Source organism: Mobula hypostoma, chromosome 19 (genome assembly GCF_963921235.1).
Source record: "Mobula hypostoma chromosome 19, sMobHyp1.1, whole genome shotgun sequence".
Taxonomy (NCBI): domain Eukaryota; kingdom Metazoa; phylum Chordata; class Chondrichthyes; order Myliobatiformes; family Myliobatidae; genus Mobula; species Mobula hypostoma.
Window position 1 is genome coordinate 11,551,334 of NC_086115.1, and position 22,816 is coordinate 11,574,149.

At 47.8% G+C, this 22,816-nt stretch overlaps 1 protein-coding gene across 3 annotated transcripts in view; it reads left to right on the forward strand.

Annotated features, from left to right (window-relative positions):
* The window catches only part of LOC134358814 (Kv channel-interacting protein 2-like), a 513,936-nt gene that overhangs the window by 282,994 nt on the left and 208,126 nt on the right, over nucleotides 1-22,816 (forward strand). The window lies entirely within an intron of this gene.

Sequence of the window (22,816 nt, forward strand, 5' to 3'; positions counted from 1 at the left end):
AGAAGTCCCGCCCTAATATCACCATGGGAGCATCTATAGCAGGAGAAGTCATTTCAGGTCATGGTTGGCCGGGCACCATTTTTCTCGAGGGAGATAACAGCTGAGCAATCGATGCTGATCTTGTCAGGATGCCCAGATCCACAGAAATAGTGGGAAAAAAAAGCTTCATGACAGTGCCAGTAACTGTTGCACAGTATTGCACTTGTCAATGTGGCGTGGACAGTGATTTTTGTAAATCTGGTGGGAGTAAAGGATGTTGAGAATGGCGAGGGTGGAGTATCACGGGAGGGGTGTGAGACGGGTGGCAGAGAAGGAGTGCCAGGCCAGGGGGGTGGTGCAGTTACAGACACACCCAGCCTTGAGACACTGGGCAAAGTCACTTGATTCTAAACAACTGGTTTATTGGTCATTACTGAGTGTCTCTCTACTGCTTCCCGCTCCCTCCCTTTTTCCCAACCATGATTCTGCTCTCCCTGCCCCCTTCCCCCTCTCAGTCCACAATAGACACTCATATCAGAGTCAGGTTTAACATGAAATTTGTTTTTGTGGCAGCAGTACAATACAAACCATAAAATTACTACTGTACTGCGCAAAAGTCTTAGGCCTGAAATTCCTGGAATGTTGAGGATTTATTGAAGTAAAGTGAAGTATTTGAGAAGTTACTTGAGCAGTTCCTGAAAGTTTGAGTTACTTTCAGTGATAATGCCACCAAGTTGGAGACTACCCAGGTAAATCTGAAAAGTAGCCTCATGTTTGTCCATTAGCTCCAGCACTAGAAGCCTAATGGAGTACTTCTGCTCCCGTAGATTCTACCCTCCTCCCATCTTTCACCTTCAAGGACTTGTAAACCCAGAACAACACGTACCTTCTGGAGGATTCAGAAGGTCGGGCAGCATCTATAGAGAGGAATAAACTGTTGACATTTCAGTTTGAGGCCGGTCATCAGGATCTGATGGAGAGTCAGGCCCAAAACGTCAACTTCTTCTCCATAGACACCTACCACCCAGGACATGCCCCCTTCTCATTGCTACCGTCAGGAAGGAGGTACAGAAGCCTGAAGGCACACACTCAATGATTCAGGAACAGCTTCTTCCCCTCTGCCATCTGATTTCTGAATGGACATTGAATCCATGAACACCACCTCACTTTTTTTAATTTCTATTTTTGCACTATTTACTTAATTTAACTAATGCTCCAGTTGTGGTGGGATTTGAACACGTCACTGATCATCAGTAAAACCAGTCCAATAACGCTGTTACATGAGCCATTTTTTGGATAGTTAGCTGATGGGACCTCTTGGCATCCTTCTGTGCTCCTTCTCTCCGTGTACTGGAGCGTGGCTATGCAGAGGTTAAAACAGCATGCTTACCTTAATCGGAATCAGGATTATGATCACTGACCAGTATGAGGGTGAAATTAGTTGTTTGCAGCAGCATTACAGCACAATACATAAAAATTGCTGTAAATTACAAAATATTGCACCAAAGAAGGAATATTGAAGTAGTGTTCATGGACCACCCTGATCGTGGAGCTGTCCTAAATCATTGAAAGTAGGTCGTCAGGCTGATGTTTTGCCTTCCTGATGATAGTAACAAGAAGAGGGCATGTCCCAGTTTGTAACGGTCTTTAGTGATGGATGTTGCCTTCTTGAAGCTCCATCTCTTCGGTATGTATATACAAATTCTCTACCAACCACAAACGTAAAGCCTCCTTTGTGCCCTGACCAATAATTATCCCACACCCATCACAAAAGCAGAATGAGTTTGCATGGCTGTTATTCGAAGTTCAAAGTAGATTTATTATCAAAGTACAGATACGTCACCATATACAACCCTGAGATTCATTTTCTTGCAGGCATTCATAGTAGAATAGAGAAATACAATTGAATCAAGGAGAAACTGTCTGTCCGTCTAGGTACCATATCGTATGCAGACGTTGGTGACCATGGTTTTCCTTATAGATCTATCCTTCGTTTTTTGGATGACTTCCATTTCCTGGATGTGTAACCACCTGGCTGGGCTTTTGATGTACACACCCTGAGGTCTTCCTCTAGGTTTGCTCCCCTCGGTCTTTCCAGAGAGCATGAGTTTTTCGAGTTCATCTTTCCGCATGATGTGTCCTAGGAATCTGAGTTGTCTTTCAATGAGAAACTACACACAAAGATTGAAACTAAAAAAGATAAACTGCAACCAAAACTAATTAATTCATTCATTAATTAAAAGGGAAAATAAGAAGCAACACACATAAATGCTGGAGGAACTCAGCAAGTCAGGCAGCATCTACGGAAAAGAGTAAACAGTCAATGTTTCCGGTCGAGACCCTCCATCAGGACTGAGAGGGAAGGGGAAAGATGCCAGAATTAGAAGGTGGGGGGGAGGGGGAAGGAGGCTAGCTGGAATGTGATAGGTGAATCTAGGTGGGTGGGAAGGTCAAGAGTTGGACACGGGAACGGACAATAGGAGAAAGTGAAGGGGCAGGGGACGCTGGGGGGAGTAATGGGCACGTGAGAAGTAAAAGGTCAGGGTGGGGAACAGAGGGGAAGGAGAAATCGATATTCATGCAATCAGGTTGGAGGCTACTCAGACAGAATATAAGGCGCTGCTCCTCCACCCTGAGGGTGGCCTCATCTTGTCACAAGAGGAGGCCATGGATTGGCATGTCGGAAAGGGAATGGGAGCTGGAATTAAAATGTTTGGCCACTGGGAAGTCTCACCTGTGGTGGATGGTGTGAAGGTGCTCGATGAAGCGGTCCCCCAGTTTACGACGGGTCTCACCAATGTGGAGGAGGCCGCATCGGGAGCACTGGACACAGTAGACAGCCCCAGCAGATTCATAGGTGAAGTGTTGTCTCACCTGGAAGGACTGTTTGGGGCCCTGAATGGAGGTGAGGGTGGGGGTGTTTGGGCAGGTGTAGCATTTAGGTTGTTTGCATAGGTAAATCCCTGGAGGGAGATTAATGGGGAGGGATGAACGGACACGTGAATCACAGAGGTAGCGATCCATGTGGAGAGCGAGGGCAGTGGGGGGAGGTAAAATATGTTTAGTGATAGGGTCCCTTTGGAGGTGATGGAAGTTGCAGAGGATAACGTGATGGATGTGGAGACTGATCGAGTGGTAGGTAAGGACAAGAGGGGCTCTATCACTATTATGAAGGCAGGAAGATGGGGCGAGCATAGATGTAGGGGAAATGGTGGAGATGTGAGTGAGGCAGCAACAAGAATAGAGGGAGGGAAACCTTGTTCTTTAAAAAAGGAAGCCACCTCAGATATCCTGGAACAGAAAGCCTCATCCTGAGAACAGATGTGGTGGTGAAGAATCTGAGAAAAGGGAATAGCATTTTTATGAGATAGGGTGGGAAGATAGTCGAGATAACCAGGGGACTCAGTAGGTTTATAAAAGTTGTTGGTTGACAGTTTGTCTCCAGAGATAGAGACAGAGAGATCAAGAAAGGGGAGGGTGGTGTCAGAGATGGTCCAAGTGAATTTAAGGGCAGGATGGAAGTTAGAGGCAAAATTGATGAAATTGACGAGCTCAGCATGGGTGCATGAAGCAGAACCAGTGCTGTCATCAGTGTAGCAGAGGAAGAGTTGGGGAGTATGACCAGGGAAGGCTTCATTGTAGAGTCCTTGAAATTGAGACTATAGGTTGTGGAATCAGTTCAGTCTACAGGTGACTGAAGTTAGCCATGCTGGTTCAGAGGCCTGATGGTTGTAGGGTAATAACTGTTCCTGAACCTGCTGGTGTGGGACCTAAGGCTCCTGTACCTCCTTCCCGATGGCGGCAGTGAGAAGAGAGTGTGTCCTGGATGGTGGGGGTCCTTGCTGATGGGCGCTGCTTTCTTGTGGCAGCACTCCTTGCAGATGTGCTCAATTGTGGGGAGGGCTTTAGGATTTGAACCCACCCCCCTGGGATGGGCTGGGCTGGGCTGGGCTGGGCTGTAGGACTGGGCTGTAGGATTTTCCACTTTTGGGGATTGGTGTTTCCGGATCAATTTTCTCCCTCACTCTTTCCAAACCCCTCCCTACCCAGTCTTTCTGTCACTCCATATTCTCTCTTTCCCTCCCACAACCTACAGGGTTAACTCACTGTTCCTGTCTGCTGGTTCCACTGGACCCAATGCAAGAAATTGCCAGATGCAGGATTGTTTAATTAGAGTAGGAAGCAGCAGAGCATAATTTTAAAATTATGTGCTAATTAGACAGCAAGAAATGTCATTCTGGACTGAAATTTAACGGCCCTTAATTTGCAGCCTTGAAAGTCACTAAAAATATTTTGGTGGGTTCTGCCTCTCAGTCCATCTTCTTCCTATCACTTTATGATTTACAACCTCTCATTTTGTGTATCCCAGGGCTGATTTTTTTTCAGTGTGAAAGTACATTAGAAACTTTCAAGGCACCTTTAACTTCAATTAGCTGTCTTTAATATACTTTGGTACCCACTTGTCTTGGCTGCTGACAATATACTGTTGCTGTGGTTGGGACTCTTTGGCATACAGGTTCCTGGGTCCCAGCTATAGAGTAAATATTGCATGGAAACTAGTTTAATTTTCTGATGACACGTCTGGGGAACCAATGCACTGGTATACATAGTCTAGGGTGACAGTGCTCTGGTATACATGTTCTGGGGTACCTGTACCCTGGCATACATGTTCTGGGGTGCCAGTACTCTGGTATACACATTCTGGGGTGCCAGTACTCTGGTATACACGTTCTGGGGTGCCAGTACTCTGGTATACATGTTCTGGGGCACCAGTACACTGGTATACATGTTCTGGGCACACTCTGGTATATATGTTCTGGGATGCCAGTTCTCTGCCATACAGGTTAATGGGTATCAGTTCTTTGGGATGCAGGTTCCTGCGTACTAATGCTCTGGGCCCCGGTTCTCCAGGATACCAGTTCTTTGGGCATCTGTCATTCCCTGGAGCTTGGGTTTCTGGGCACCAAGCAGTGAAGTGGGGTTGGACGTGTTGGACCTTTGTCTATGCTCTTGGTGTCTGTGATCACTGTTGAAGAAGCCTACTGGAAAGGGCACTGTGTATAAAGGGAACCCCTGACACTGAAATAATATCCAAAAATCCATTGGATGTGATGACCAGCTCCTGACAGGCATTCATCCGCTAAGCCATCAGGAGATTGTCTTGCATTGTACTATTGTTGTCGGTGAAAAGCTTGTCTTGTACATTGTTTAAACAGATCAAATCATTACACAGTGCATTGAGCTAGAATAGGTAAAACGGTAACTATAGAATCAAGTGCTAAAGCTACTGAAAATGTTTAGTGCAGGTAATCGATAAACTGCAAGATCATAACAAGGTAGATTGTGAGGTCAAGAGGTCATCCATAACACCAGGGCAGAATCCGCCCTTGATCCTGGTGTACGCTCTCTCGGGCTCTTGCGCCTTCTGCCCGAGGGCAGAGGGGAGGAGAGAGAACGTCTGGGGTGGCTGGTGTCTTTGATAGTGCTGGCTGCTTTCCTGAGGCAGACAGCAGTATAGATAGAGTCCGCAGAGGGGAGGCTGGCTTCTGTCATGTGCCGAGCCTGCATCTACAGCGCTCTGCAGTTTCCTGCAGTCACGAGCAGAGCAGTTGCAAAGCCAAAACACTGGTGGAAGGCACAGCACGCTCTGCTTAATCATGGAAACAGAGGGTCTCTGATTCACTGAGCGTCACAAAATGTATTTTTACCTCCCCTGGGTGTGAGGGTGTGGAATTAGCGCAGCTAAACACAGTCTTTAGTCAGCGTGCATCACAGCTCCTGTGCCTGTTCCTGGATGGAATCCCAACTCTCTGTGTCATCACTGCCCACATTGTCATTATCTCGCTCGGCGAGCCAGTGGGGGGGGGGGTGGGTTCAAACAGAGAATTTCTTTGGCCAGAGGGTAGTGAATCTGTGGGACTCGTTGCCACAGAAGCCAAGTCATTGGGTAGATTTTAAAGCGGATGTTGATATGTTTTTGATTAGTAAGGGCCTCAAAGGCTACGGAGAGGAGGCAGGAGAACGGGGCTGATCAGCTGTGATTGAGTGGTGGAGCAGTGGCAGTGGGGTGAATGGCCTAATTCTGCCCCTGTGCCTTCTGGCTTCATGATCCGAGCTGCTTCCCAGGCCTCTCCTCCAGTGTAAAGACTGGACGGAGGACTTGCCCGCATTCCCAAGGTGGATTGGAGTGGTTGCAGGGTTTTCCTTTGGAAACAGGCCAAGGGTATTCTTGCTTCTGTCTCACGCCAGCGTCGTCACTGAGAGAGACAATACAACAGAGCATAACTATGATATCAGTAAGGTGGAAAGGGTACAGGGAAAACTTACAAGGACGTTGCTGGGACTTGAGGGCCTGAGTTATCGTGAAAGGTTGAATAGTTAGGACTTTATTCACTGGAGTGCAGGAAAGTGAGGGGAGATTTGATAGAGGGGTATAGGGCGGGCAAATGCAAGTAGGCTTGTTCCACTAAGATCAGGTGAGACTAGAACTAGAGGTCATGGGGTTAGAGATGAAAGCTTGAAATGTTTAAGGGGAACTTCTTCACTCGGTGGCATGAGTACGAGTTCCCAGTGGAAGTGCTGGTTGCGGGTTTGATTTCAACACTGAAGAGGGATTTGGATAGGTACGTGGATGGGAAGGGTATGGAAGGCGATGAAACATAACAGTTTGGAGTGGATGAGATGGGCTGAAGGGCCTCTTTCTCTGATGTGGTGTTCTAAGGTTCAATGACACTAACATCTCATGGGATCTTGCTGTGTTTATTTGAGTAACCCAGCACAGACACGAGCCTTTTGGCCCAAACAGTTAGTGCAAACCATAATGATATTGTTGAATACTGCAACTCCTTATAGCCCTCGCCTTGCCTTGCCTTGTGCCCTGAACTCCTGGTGGAGTCGTCAGGGCGCTGTCATGACAAGCTTTGCACCAGTCTGTTCCACCTGTCGCAGTTGTGTGCCAGAGCCTGGGTCACCGCAAATGTTTTCCCTGTCCATTCTTTAATGTTGTCCATCCATCTTCTCCTCTGTCTACCTCTCCTTCTTCTCCCCTCCACAGTTCCCTGTAGAACGGTCTCTGCAAGGCCACTGAATCTTGTTACGTGGCCGTACCATCTCAGCTTTCTTTTCTGCACCGTTGTGAGAAGGTCTTCATGGGGACCAATGTGGTGCTGGATGGTCTTGCAGACCTGCTCGTTTGTGACGTGGTCCAAGTATGAGATGCCCAAGATGTTGCGACAGCATCTCATCTTCAATGCCTGTATCTTCCTCTGTAGCTCTGCTGTGAGGATCCATGTCTCGCATGTGTGCAGGAAGATGGAGAATACCAACGCATGCAGGAGTCTGATCTTGTACTTCATGGTGATGTTGCTGTCCCTCCATATTGTCTTGAGTTTGGATAGTGCAGTCATTGTCTGTGTGGTTCTTGCTAGGACTTCTGGTCTTGATCCTTCATCACTGATGATTGCCCCCAGGTATTTGAACTGCTGCACTGACATTAAACACTCAACTTCATTGGCTAGGAATGTCCAGGGATGTCCTAAGACTAAATATTCTATTTAGTCCGGGTGACTATTCACCTCTGCTGGCCTGACTAGACTGGGCAGTGGCCACTGACATGAGAAATCTAGAGAAGGAAGAACACTTGGGTGATTACATGAAGGACCAACTATAGGAGGGCTTTGTGTAAGGTGCGGAGGGTGCTTTACTCTGTATCTAACCGGTGTTGTCCCAGCCCTTTATTTCAACAAAATATCTTTGTTACAATTACAATAATACAATACCGCAAATATATATACAAAATAGTGGCAAATTATTAGAGAAAGTAAATACACTAAAATGTTCCCATCTCTATCAATGATGGAGCTAATTCCCTGTGCATCCTAATGGTTCCAGAATGCTTCTATGACAACCGTGGACAGCAACTGTTCCCTCTCAATGGTTACCCGGGCACAGACATACCCCTTAAACATTGCCAGGCAGAACCTTCCACCACCCGCTTCCAGAACCCGCGGATAGCGGTTTTAGCCAGCTCCAGGAGCAACTTCACAAGGACATCATCATCCCCACTTACTGGATGACCATATATAAATAGGGAGGGGCTAAATTGCAACCAGAAGCCGAGGAGTAGCCCTCGTAGATATGCGAAAAGGGGCTGCAGCCTCGCACGTGGTACATGGTCTCCTCCAGCCCACAGAAGCAGCATGCGGCTGGGAGATCCATGTACAAACTAAGAAACTTATCACGAGCGTACAGGAATCTCTGCAGGGTCCTGAGGCAGAAAGTGTATGGGCACACACCAGCAACCGTCCACCCTTGCCCACTGGGAGATTCGGGACTGCTGAAGGGACCTGTTGTCCCAGAAGAAGTTCACTAATTTCCTCCGCATCCTTGCAACACGGAGAGCGGGTGGGGCCAAGGTGACAATCCGGTACCACAACAAGGAAGCCACCAGCTGGTTTATGACCACCACCCTGCCTCGATAGGAAAGCACCATGAGAAGATTTCACCAGCGCCCCAGCCAGGGCATGACTTTCATCTCCTGGTCCTGTCAGTTCACCAGCCAGGTCTCCCCAGAAGGACTCTGGTAGACTCCCAGGTAGAGGAGATGCTTGGTGTTCTACTTAGAAGGTTTCCTCTCCTCCAGCAGCGACTCCACCTGCCACTGACCCACTAAGAGTCTGGAATATTTTGCCCAGTTGATCCTAGCGAAGGACGCTGCTAAGAAAGCTTCCTGGTACTCGCACATCCTCTGCAGGTCACTGGGATCTGTCATCATCAAGAACACATTGTTGGCGTAGGCTGAGAGGGTGACCTCCAAGTCTGGTTCGTGTAGAACCAGACCTGTCAGCCTCTGAAGAAGAAGACAGATGGCGTACAACTGGCCGGACATGGGGCACACCCGAGGTACTTCTCTTCAAAAGGGAATGGGCGCTGTCAATGATCTATTGATCTTGACAAGGCTCTCTGTGACAGACTATAAGAGCTGAACCCAGGCTACAAGGTATGGGCCGAGCCCAAATACCAGCAGTGCCCACCAGGAAACGGTAGTCTACCGGTTCAAATGCCCTCTCCTTATTAAGAGAGGGAAAATCTGCTGGGGTGGGGGGGGAGGTGGGTGGGTGCTGTCTCCTGGAGCAAGTGGATCAAGTCCTGGATTAGCTGGGCATGGACCCAGTCAATGTACTGTCCCTACCCTGGGGGTGTGTGATGGTATAGTGTAGTGGGAGCTTCACTCTGTATCTAACCCGTGCTGTTCCTGTCCTAGGAGTGTGTGATGGGACAGTGCAGAGGGAGCTTCACTCTATCTAACCCGTGCTGTCCCTGTCCTGGGAGTGTGTGATGGGACAGTGTAGAGAGAGATTCACTCTGTAACTAACCCGTGCTGTCCCTGCCCTGGGAGTGTGTGATGGAACAGTGTAGAGGGAGATTCACTCTGTATCTAACCCATGCTGTCCCTGTCCTGGGAGTGTGTGATGGGACAGTGTATAGGGAGGTTCATTCTGTATCTAACCCGTGCTGTCCCTGCCCTGGGAGTGTGTGTGTGTGATGGGACAGTGTAGAGGGAGGTTCATTCTGTATCTAACCCGTGCTGTCCCTGCCCTGGTAGTGTGTGTGTGTGATGGGACAGTATATTTAAGGCTTTTTAACAGAACTGGGAATGATCAATGATGATGATTAGGTTGGTGCCTGTCCCATGTTTGAATAATATATTTGGAAATTTATGAAATGGGAATTTTAGAGAACTCTGTTTTTAATTTATTTCTGTCTCTCATGATGTGGGCATGTTAATGAGTTATTAATTAGTTATTGAAGCCATCAATAAATTCCAATCAACGTCAAGCACAGTGTCAGAATTAAAATATAAGCACATACTGTAATTCCGGCACAGACTGGTCACTCTGGACACCCCTCCCCTCCATTTCCCATCTCCACGCCTCACACACCTCTCTTCCTCCACAACACACCCTCCTTCCTTCTTCTACACCCCTCCCCTCTCTTCCCCTTGTCCTGTCCTCCACTACACCACCCTCTCCTCCCCTTTCCACTCCTCCATATCACCTACTTTTCCCCTCACCTCCCCTCCCCTCCTCTCCTCTCGCAACCCCTCAGCTCCTCTACTACCTACTACCTCCCCCTCCTCGACACTCCCCTTCACTTCTTATTCCTCCCCCATCTCCCTGACCCATCCAATGTCTCTGCTTCCACCCCTTGTATCGCCAGTCAGCACCAGACTGAGTACACAGTCCTTGATTCCTTCCCTCAATCCATATCCCTCCCCTCCCTTTTGCTGCTTCTACACAATCTCTTCCAGTTGAAAAGAGGCAGGGTTAGATACAGAGTGAATCTCCTTCTACACTGTCCCATCACACACTCCCAGGGCAGGGACAGCACGGGTTAGATACAGAGTGAAGCTCCCTCTACACTGTCCCATCACACACTCCCAGGGCAGGGAAAGCACTGGTTAGATACAGAGTGAATCTCCCTCTACACTGTCCCATCACACACTCCCAGGACAGGGACAGCACGGGTTAGATACAGAGTGAAGCTCCCTCTACACTGTCCCATCACACACTCCCAGGACAGGGACAGCACGGGTTAGATACAGAGTGAATCTCCCTCTGCACTGTCCCATCACACACTCCCAGGACAGGGACAGCACGGGTTAGATACAGAGTGAAGCTCCCTCTACACTGTCCCATCACACACTCCCAGGGCAGGGACAGCAGGGGTTAGATACAGAGTGAAGCTCCCTCTACACTGTCCCATCACACACTCCCAGGACAGGGACAGCACGGGTTAGATACAGAGTGAAGCTCCCTCTACACTGTCCCATCACACACTCCCAGGGCAGGGAAAGCACTGGTTAGATACAGAGTGAAGCTCCCTCTACACTGTCCCATCACACACTCCCAGGGCAGGGACAGCACGGATTAGATACAGAGTGAAGCTCCCTCTACACTGTCCCATCACACACTCCCAGGACAGGGACAGCACGGGTTAGATACAGAGTGAAGCTCCCTCTACACTGTCCCATCACACACTCCCAGGGCAGGGAAAGCACTGGTTAGATACAGAGTGAAGCTCCCTCTACACTGTCCCATCACACACTCCCAGGACAGGGACAGCACGGGTTAGATACAGAGTGAAGCTCCCTCTACACTGTCCCATCACACACTCCCAGGACAGGGACAGCATGGGTTAGATACAGAGTGAATCTCCCTCTGCACTGTCACACACTCCTTGGGCAAAGACATCATGGGTTAGATACAGAAGATCTCACTGTCGAATTACACACTCCCAGGATAATAAACAGCTAATATTTGGGGCTGAGACCCTTCATCAGGACCTCCGCATCTCATGCACTGGCAGTAGACCCACACCATCACCTGCATGCTACCATCAGAGAAGGAGGTGCAGGAGAAATGAAGCCGACAGGAGTCTCACCAGTCTGTCTGCTTTATCCCTCAGTCCGGCAGCGGGTGACGGCAGTTGCAGGGATACAGGCCACCAGGAGGGGGCGATACCGGCACGCCGATGACTGAATAAAGCACTGTGGCTCTCTTCGGCAACTGTAAGATCCGGAACAGAGCACAGTTTCGGATTCGGACTTCAGAATCAGGTTTATTATTACTGACTGATATGACGTGAAATTTGCTGTTTTATGGCAGCAATGCAACGCAAAGTCATAAAAATTAATATACATTGCATAACTGATTAAAAAACGGTTTTAGGGCAAGTTCATAGGTTCATGAACCATTCAGAGATCTGATTACAGAAGGGAAGAAGCTTTTTCCGAATTACTGAGCATGGGTTTTCAGGTTCGCCTACATTCTCCCTGATGAAGGGATTGTGCCTTTAATAATAGATGCTATCTTCTTAAGACCATGCCTCTTCAAGATGACCATGATGCTGCCCATAATGGAGCTGGTTAAGTTTGCAAACATCTACAACCTCTCGAAATCTTGTGCTTTGCAGACCCCGTACCAGGCGTTGGGACCAGTCAGAAGAAAGGTATACCCAACCTCCTCAGACTCCTAAAGTATAACTGCTGACACACCTTCTTTGTCAGTGCATCAATGTATTGGGCCCTGCACAGATCCTTTGAGATGTTGGTACCCTGGAATTTGAATCTGTTCTCTCTTTCCACCACTGAGGTTTCAATGAGAACTGGTGTGCATTCTCTCAACTTCCATTACTCAATCCTTGGCTTTACTGATGCTGATGTCTTTGGGACATCACACAACCAGCCAATCTACTTCACTCCTGTGTGTCATCTTGTCATCATCTGGTGATATCCAAAATGGTGAGATCATCAACATAAATATAGATGCTGCTTGAGCAGTGGGCTAAGCACACATCCTTGAGATACGCCAGTGTTGATTGTCAGTGAGGAGGAGATACTACTTCCAATCTGCACTGATTGTGGTCTCCCTAATGAGAAAGACCAAGATCCAGTTTCAGAGCGAGGTACAGAAGCCCAGATTTTGAAGCTTGTAGATTTGTGCTGGAGTTATGATGGTGTTGAACACATACAAATCACAATGGAAACAAATCACAGCTGACAGGAGCTCCATAAAGGTTGCAGTCTGCAGAGACCACTAGGTGTCCCCTGTGCACCATGTACTGACTTTCCCTTGCTGTTGGAATCTGTCTTTTAAATTCATAATTTCTCCTAAGGTTTCCCTATCTCCCCCCTCTACCCCATCTCCCCCTCCTACCCCATCTCCCCCTCAACCCATCTCCCTCTCTCCCCCTCTCTCCCTCTCCGCCTCCCATCTCCCCTCCCATTCCCCTCTCCCCTTCCACTCCCCTCTCATTCCCCCTCCACTCTCTCACCCCCCACGCCCTCTCCTCTCACACGCCTCCCCCTTACCTCTACCCCTTTTCACCTCTACCAACCCCTCACCTCTCCCATCCCTTCTTCCCCCTCTCTCCTCTTTCCCTCCCTCCCCTCTCCCCACTTGGCCCCTTCCACCTTCTCCCTTTCTCTCCCCTCCCACTCCTCTCCTTTCTCCCCCGTCCTTTCACCCCTCTCACCCCTCTCACCCCTCTCCCTCCTCTGCCCCCTCACCCCCTCCCCACTCCCCCTTCACCCTTCCCATCCCCTTCCACCCTCTCCCCTCCCCCTCCCCCTCTTGCCTCTCTCCCCCTCCCCACTCCCTCTCCCCACCCCTCTCTCTCTCCCCTCCCCTCTCACCCCCTCCTCATCTCACCTCTACCACCCCTCCACACACCCCTCTCCCCTTTCCCCCTTCTCCCCTCCCTCCTCTCCCCCTCTGCCCCCTCATCCCCTCCTCCTTCTCCCCCTCTCTCTCTCTCTCCCCGCCCCCTCTTTCTCCCCTCCCCCTCTCTGTCCCCTCCCCCCTCTCTCCCACTCCCTTCTCCCCCACCCCCTCTGTCCCCTTACCCCCTCCCCACTCTCCCCTTCCACCCTCTCCCCTCCCCTCTCTCTCTCCCCCTCCCCCTCTCTCTCCCTACCCCCCTCTTTCTCCCCTCCCCTCTCTCTCCCACTCCTCTCTCCTTCTCCCCTCCCTCCTCTCCCCCTCTCCCTCCTATGCCCCCTCACCCCCTCCGCACTCTCCCCTTCACCCTCCCCCTCCCCTTCCACCCCCCCTCTCCCCCTCTCTCTCCCACTCCCCTTCTCCTCCTCCCCTTCTCCCCCTCCTCCCCTCCCTCTCTCCCCCCTCTGCCCCCTCGCCCCCCCTCCCCACTCTCCCCTTCCACCCTCTCCCCTCCCCTCTCTCTCTCTCCCCTCCCCTCTCTCTCCCTACCCCCCTCTTTCTCCCCTCCCCCTCTCTGTCCCCTCCCCCTCTCCTTCTCCCCCTCCCTCCTCTCACCCTCTCCCTCCTATGTCCCCTCACCCCCTCCCCACTCTCCACTTCACCCTGCGCACTCTCCCCTTCACCCTCCCCCTCCCTTCCACCCCTCCCCTCTCTCTCCCCTCTCTCTCCCCTCCCCCCTCTCTCCCACTCCCCTCTCCCCCTCCCTCTCTCCCCCCTGTCCCCTCGCCCCCCTCCCCACTCTCCCCTTCCACCCTCTCCCCTCCCCTCTCTCTCTCCCCCTCCCCCTCTCTCTCCCACTCCCCTCTCCTTCTCTCCCTCCCTCCTCTCCCCCTCTCCCTCCTATGCCCCCTCACCCCCTCCCCACTCTCCACTTCACCCTCCGCACTCTTCCCTTCACCCTCCCCCTCCCCTTCTACCCCTCCCCTCTCTCTCCCCCTCTCTCTCCCCTCCCCCTCTATCTCCCCCTCGCTCCTCTACCCCACTCTCACCTCTACCTCCTCTCCCCACCCATCCTTCACCCTCTCTCCTCTCCCCTCACCCCCCTCCCTTCACCCCCCTCTCTCCCCTCACCCCCTCTCTCCCCTCACCCCCCTCTTCCCTCACCCCCTCCCTTCACCCCTTCTCTCCCCTCACCCCCCTCTTCCCTCACCCCCTCCCTTCACCCCTTCTCTCCCCTCACCCCCCTCCCTTCACCCCCCTCTCCCCCTCACCCACTCCCTCTCTTCCCTCCTCCTCTACCCCCTCACCCTCCCCTCCTCTCACTCCAATAACTTTCTCTCTCCAACTTCCCTTTATCTCTCCATCCCACACCCTCTCTCTGTTCTCTCTCCCTCTTTCTATCCTACCTTTCTGTCCTTCCTCTTCTTCCCTCTCTCGCTCTTTATGTCCTCGTCCTCTCCCTTTCTCACTCTGACCTACCTAGTGCTTCCATCTCAGCCTCAATCACTTCTGTCCCCGTGGCCTGAAAAGAGCAAGCAGTTTTAATTCTGACACAGATAGCCAGAATGATAGAAGTCCCACCCTGTAGTCAAGTATAACTTTGACAAACTTCTATAGACGCAAGTTGGGAGTATCCTGACTGATCAAATCACCTGTATGAAAACACCTTTGCCCAGTAATGGGAAACGCTATACAGAATATGACGGACACAGCTTAGTCCATCACAGGCAAAGCCCTCCCCAACAGTGAGCACTCTACAAGCAACACCACATCCACCACCAAAAAATCCCTCCGTCCCCAGCCTTCCAGGCCATGATCTCTTCCCACTACTACTATCGGGAAGGAGATACAGGACACTCGGGTCTCACCCGGTCAGGTTCAGAAACAGTTATTCAGTTATTACCCTTCAACCAACAACTTCTTGAACCATCGTGGATAACTTCAATCACCAAAACTCTGAGCTGATTCTACAACCTACAGATTCATGATCCTGAACTCTTCACAGCTCATGTTCTCAGCAGCTTTTTTATTTGCACAGTTTGTCTTCTTTTGCAAATTACCTGTTTCTCAAATTTTATCTGTTTATGTGCAGATTTTCATAAACTCTATCATGTTTCTTTTTTCTATAAGTGCCTGCAAGAAAATGTATCTCAAGATAGTATGTGGTGGCATATATGCAGTTTGATAGTAAATTTACTTTACACATTTTGAACATTGATAGGATGCATAGGGTCTACTGCAAAGCAGTGTGTATTACAGAGCTGGTATCCAGCATTCAGATCTATACGTCAGAGACTATATACTAGCAGCTATAGTCACACCAGCTGGCATCAGGCAAATGGTTTCCTTCCCTTCAATATGATTTTTTGCTTCTTTTTAGAATATAGAACATACATCAGTACAGACCCACTATGTTGACTATGGACCAGCAGAAGGCTTTACAGCCCATCTAACCTGATCCTACATTCAATGGCTGATCCCTGACCACACTCCATATTCTTTGATATATTTGATTATAAATCCTAGTGTAAAATTAACAATTATTTTAGGAAATAAATTACTTATTTTAAACATTTGATGCTCATTGCCTCATAATTGATTACAATGGTCACATAATCACCTCTTCTCTTGCTAACCCACGTTTCTCTTAGACTTGAAGCATATTATAGTTGTTGAAAAGCCATGTGATTTGTGTATTTAGCATATCATGAGAAATATGGACTGAAAAAGTTGTGTTATTTTCGGGCCTGGCCCTTGCATTATTCCCGTTCACTGCCATAGTACAGTGTTGGCTGTGTGATTCCTATACCCTAATCACACAGTCACACAATTCCTGTGCAGTAGACAGGTGGTATCTGTGGAGAGACCAAACTGCTCATATTAAAGACGGATCTCACTGCAGCAGAGCTGATCACATCCGATGCAAACAGATCTTACGTAAGAATAGAAATGGGCCACTCAGCCTCTTGAGCCTATACTAGCTCTCAGTAAAATTGTTATCGATCCAGCATTCCCCATCCATGTTCCAGTTACCTGAAGTTATTGAATGTGGAACACAGTGCGGTACAACACAGGAACAGACCCACAAATTGATGGGTCTTCAGGTGTTTGTAGAGGCCAGTCCAGGATCCACATATTCTGAGAGACTTCCAGATCTCACAATGCTGCCCTCTTTGCTACTTGCTGATCGTTGTGGGACTTAATCCCAAATGTTATGGTGCATTGCCTTAATGGAGAATGCCTGTGCATGAATTTGTTTAATGTGGGGAGGCTGATGCACGGGCAAATACCACGTGATCCTTGATAGATCGAGGTCAAGGTCCAGTGGCATTGGATGCAAGATGGCTGGGAACCCTTTGCTGCTGCAGTCTTCCTCCACCTTCACTGCCATTGTGATGCATCATCATCTTCTGCCAGCTCCACCACTGAAGTCTTAGTTGGATCACTCTTTGACTGAAACCTCTCCCTTGACCTTACCGCCATGGGTGACCCAACCAGAGCTAAGCACCAAATGACTAAACTCCAGAAGCTATCTCTCTTCGGGTCTCAGGAACTCGCATGTTCCTCCAGCATGTCGAGGAGATATTCCTCAGAGAACCCTGGATCAGAGAGACAAATGACCAGAATTATCTCTCTCTCCTTTATGCTGGGCACTGTCACACCTCCCTCACCAGACCACTGCTCTCAACCAACACCCTTTCCTTGCCTTCCATAATTATACTTTAATGCCTGCCCTGATTCAGATTCTCTCCTTCAGGTGAGACAGTAGAAAAAAACCAGGACACCGGCACCGGTTGGATCTTAAGAATTCAAGACACACCACACTGCGGTCAGAACTTGTCTCTTTGTAGAGGAACAGGGGAACGTCGCTGAGAGGTGGAGACTAACCAAGCACTTGGCAATGTCAGCAACTTGACTGAGTTATCTGACTTAGGTTAATGGGAAAGTGAAATGCAGGCACCATGTTCTGTATTTTCATTTTATTACGAGCCTGTCACCCAGTCTGGATCAAACAAAGGAAATAGTTCATTGCTACTGGAGAGGAAGTACACTCCGAGTCCACTTTATCAGGTACTAATAAAGTGGTCACTGAGTGTATGTTCATGGTCTACTCTGCTGTATCCCGTTCACTTAAAGGTTCGATGTGCTGTACGTTCAGAGATACTCATCTGCACACCACAGTTGTTTGTGTGGTTATTTGAGTTACTATGGGGTTCCTGTTAGATTGAACCAGTCTGGCCATTCTCTTCTGCCCTCTCTCATTAACAAGCTTTGTTTGCCTACACATCTGCTATTCACTGGATGTTTTGTTTTGTTTTCTTTATTGCACCATTCTCTGTAAATTCCAGAGACTGTTGTGCTGTGAAAATCCCAGGAGATCTGCAGTGTCTGAAATACTCAAATCAGTCCGTGTGGCACAAATGATCATTCCATGGTTAAAGTCACATTTCTTTCCCATTCTGATGTTTGGTCTGAATAGCAAGCAAACCTCTTGGGCACGTCTGTGTGCTTTTACGCACTGAGTTGCTGTCACCCGTATGACTGATTAGACATTTGCATTAACGGGCTGGTCAAAGGGTTTATCTAGCAAAGTAACCACTGAGTGTCACTGTGATTCATCATGTCATGAGAGTCGCATAGAATGGACGGTGGCCCTTCAGCCTACTGAGTCCCTGCTGGCCACCTAGCACCCATTTACACGAATCCAATTTTACTTCAAGTCCTGTGTGCAATGCACAGGGTCAGAAAAATCTGCAGAGAGTTGTAATCTCAGCCAGCCCCATTATGGGCACCAGCCTCCCCACCATCGAGGATGTTTTCAAATGGGGACGCCTGAAGAAGGAGCGTTCCTTCAGTAAGGAACTTCACCATCCAGAACATGCCTTTCTTCACATAACCACCATCACGGAGGAGGTACGAAGACACACAACTGATATTTTAGGGACAGCTTCTTGCCCTCTGCCATCAGATTTACTAACAGACCAGGAACCCAAAAAGCAATACCTCACTCTTTGCCCTTGTTTTGCACTCCTTACTTTTATATATCTCTTACGGTAACTTATTATAATCTTTTATGTACTGGACTGTACTGCCACCACAAAACAACATGCACGCAGTGACCACTTTGTTGGGTACCTCCTATACCTAATAAAGTGGCCACTGAGTTTATGTTCATAGTCTTCCACTACTGTAGCCCATCCACTTCAAGGTCTAACATGTTGCATGTTCAGAGATATACAGTACTTCTACATACCACTGTTGTAATGCGTGGTTATTTGAGTTACTGTGGCCTTCCTGCCAGCTTAAACCAGTCTGGCCATTCCCCACTGACCTCCCTCATTAACGACGCATCATTGACCACAGAACTGTCACTCACTGGATTGTTTCTCGCACCATTCTCTGTAAACTCTAGAGACTGCTGTGTGTGAAAACCCCAGGAGATCAGCAGTTTTCTCAGATACTCAAACCACCCCATCTGGCACCAACAATCATTCCACAGTCAAAGTCACTTAGATCGCATTTATTTCCACCCGAAGTTAGTCAAAATGACAACTGAACCTCTTCACCATGTTTGTATGCTTTAATGCATTGAGTTGCTGATACATGATTGGCTAATTAGATATTTGCATTAGCAAACAGGTGTACCTAATAAAGTGGTCACTGGCAGTATAAGACATTGGCACATTGTTTCCAGTCCCAGTCATCTACCTACAGAAAAGATATCAAAAAGATGGAAAGAATATGAAGAAAATTTACAAGGATGTTGCTCGGATTTGAGTACCTGTGTTATAGTGAAAGGTTTAAAAAGTTAGGACTTTATTCCCTAGAGTGTAAGAGAATAAGGGAAGATTTGATAGCAGTATGCAAAATGCTGCTGGGATAGATAGGGTAAATGCATGCAGGCTTTTTGCACTGAGGTTGAGTGAGACTAGAACACGAGGTCATTAGTTAAGGGTGAAAGGTGAAATGTTCCAGAGGATCCAGAGGGGGAATAGCTTCACTCAGAGGGTAGTGTGAGTGTGGAGTGAGCTGCCAGTAGAAGTGGTGGATGTGGGTTTGTTTTCAACAAAGTTTGGATAAAAACATGGATGGCAGGGGTATGGAGGGCTATGGTCCAGGTGCAGGTCAATGGGGCTAGGCAGAATAATTGTTCGGCATGGTCTAGACAGGCCATGGAACTTGTTTCCATGTTCTATAATTCAAATTCATGCTTCATATCGATGGAAATGTCATCAGAACGGGTAAAATGCGAACATCATGTAGGTTACGGGGAGTGAAGGTTGGATAGAACAAAGAGAATGTCCACGATAGACTATGCTAAAATAGTCCAAATGACACAAATACTTATGTATCACTCCCTCCCAGTGGTCAAACTATTTCTGGATAACGCAGTGATTTAATTGCCCTTGTGCATTTTGCTGCATTGATGAACCTCACCAATTTAGTCAAACAAATTGGCTGATTACTTTACACAGCACCTTCATTCCGTCTGTGAGGATGTCCCTAAGCTTCCAGGCAGCTGGCAGTTTTATTTTTCATCTCCCTCCCACTCTGGACCCTCTGACCTTACATGGTTTCAATGAAGTCCAATCCAAACTTTTAGGAACAGCAACTTACTCCTGTCTGGGCACAATGTAGCCAGTGGCACTTGCTTCTTAAATGAAATTTTTCAGACAAGCTGGCCTTTGTGAGAACTAACCAGTTCTGAAATCAGCTCATCCATCTGTAATATTAATTTGATTTTAATCTCTCTACCAATGCTGCCTGATCAGCTGACTATTTGTTGTATTCCCTTTTGTTTCCAATTTCCAGCAGGTTTTGCATCTCACTGTTTCAGCATATTTATTTGTGTTCTCCTTCTCTCCAAATATCCTGATTCATCTGCTTTCTGTACACTTCTCTCAACAGGTGGAGAGTGATTAACTCGACAGCATCTAAATAAATTGTCTCATCTTGGGAAAATAGGCCTCCTCTTCATCATGAAAATTACCTATCTCTTCCCCATCTTTGCAAATTAACATACACTTGTTATCTCGTATTTTCAGTTCTGATGAAGGCAGACAGCATCACCTCTCTCCACAAAGACATTGAATTAATCAAGAAACTGGATGTGATTAAGCAGAAAATGGGCTTGTCAGCAAAATCCAGCTTGTCCTTTAATATTCGTTAGGGAAGAAATCATACATACTTGGTCTGGAGTTTTGTTTTGTAACTCCAATCCTACTTCTACGTGGTTGACTCTAAAATATTGTTATCACTGTAGTACAACTCCACAAAAAGCAGTAAATAATGTGAAGAGGATATTACCAATTGTGGGGGAGTTTGGGACTAGAAGGATGTCCCTTTAGAACAGAGATAAAGAGGAATTTCTTCAGCCATAGGGTGGTGAATCTCTGAAGTTCATTGCCACAAATGGGTGTGGAGGCCAAATCATTTTGTATATTTAAAGCAGAGCTTGATAGTTTCTTGATTAGTAAAGGCATCAAAGGTTACTGGAGAAAGCAGGGAATGGAGCTGAGCAGGATAATCAATCAGCCATGATGGAATGGCCTACTTCTCCTCCTATGTTCTATCGTCTGATGCTCTAAGCAACTAGATTTTCTGTTTTTTAATTATGCTGAGAGGATGATTCACAGGACAATATTAATATTTACATGGCTACGTAGTCTGAGGGTTTTATAATGAACAATTCCCCTGTCAGTCTTGCCTCCAAACTGCAACTATCCTCCACTCACTGCATTTTTACTGGAGAAATTAATCTGCTTTTAGTGCAGGAAAGCCACCCGTCATTTCTGTTGCAGGTCCTGTTTCTTCTGTCTTTAAATTGATTCAATGTTTAATAAACAATAGGCCTTAGGCATGACTCTCAGACATATGTTTCACCCCATCTTTTACAATTCATTAACTAATACAGTGTTGTCAATTGACATTATTTCCAAATGTTGCTATTGGGAGTTTCTCCATTCATCTGAGATTCACATGAGATTTAGCTTAATGTCTCACAAGACAGGGCTTGCAATGGCATGATATATCCACAGAACTTGGGAACAACAATTTAAATTTCATTCTCAAACTCACTGACTCAGATATGTGGTATATGCTACCCTAACTCTGCCATGTTGGGGCTTTCAACAAAGTGGCTGGCCATTAGTCAAGCTCCTTTCGTGGCAGCCTTGAGGGTCAATGTCCTCATCCAGTAAACTATTGTTGCCATCTGCCACTGTAACTATTTCTTTTCATTTCTGAAAATGTCAAAAAGGTATGGAGACAATGAACCAAAAGTACTCTTCTATAACTACTCCCTAAAGGTGGAATAGGACTGGAATGTGGGGGATGGTGCTGAATAATCCACATGGATGGTGGGTTGTTGGTGAGCGGGTAAGGTGGTGCTGAATGAACAGCTCCCCAATTGGGTGATAAGAGAGGCTGCGCGGTTAAGCTGGTGCTGAATGAACAGCTCCCTAGCTGGGCTCGCTCAGTGTGGGTGAGCGCCGAGGGTTGTGCTGAATGAATGGCTTCTAACTTCATTGGACAGGGTGAGACGCTAGAGACTACCAACAATAAACACACGAGACTCTGCAGATGCTGGAAATCCTGATCAACACACAAAATGCTCGAGGAATTCAGCAGGTCAGGCAGGATCCTTGGAGGGAAATAAACAGCTTACAATTCATACCAAGACCCTTCACCAGGGCTGGAGAAGAAGAGGGAAGTAGCCAGAATAAGAAGGTGGGGGGGGGGTGTTGGGTGGAGTACAAGGTGGAAGATTATAGTTGAAACACCGTGAGGGGGAAGCTAGGAGGGATAGACATGAAGGAAGGGGAGGTGGGGTGGCGTTGCTGGTTAAAGAAGAGATTAACGCAATAGAAAGGAAGAACATAAGCCGGGAAGATGTGGAATCGATATGGGTAGAGCTGCGTAACACTAAGGGGCGGAAGACGCTGGTGGGAGTTGTGTACAGGCCACCTAACAGTAGTAGTGAGGTCGGAGATGGTATTAAACAGGAAATTAGAAATGTGTGCAATAAAGGAACAGCAGTTATAATGGGTGACTTCAATCTACATGTAGATTGGGTGAACCAAATTGGTAAAGGTGCTGAGGAAGAGGATTTCTTGGAATGTATGCGGGATGGTTTTTTGAACCAACATGTCGAGGAACCAACTAGAGAGCAGGCTATTCTGGACTGGGTTTTGAGCAATGAGGAAGGGTTAATTAGCGATCTTGTCGTGAGAGGCCCCTGGGGTAAGAGTGACCATAATATGGTGGAATTCTTCATTAAGATAGAGAGTGACATAGTTAATTCAGAAACAAAGGTTCTGAACTTAAAGAGGGGTAACTTTGAAGGTATGAGACGTGAATTAGCTAAGATAGACTGGCAAATGACACTTAAAGGATTGACGGTGGATATGCAATGGCAAGCATTTAAAGGTTGCATGGATGAACTACAACAATTGTTCATCCCAGTTTGGCAAAAGAATAAATCAAGGAAGGTAGTGCACCCGTGGCTGACAAGAGAAATTAGGGATAGTATCAATTCCAAAGAAGAAACTTACAAATTAGCCAGAGAAAGTGGCTTACCTGAGGACTGGGAGAAATTCAGAGTTCAGCAGAGGAGG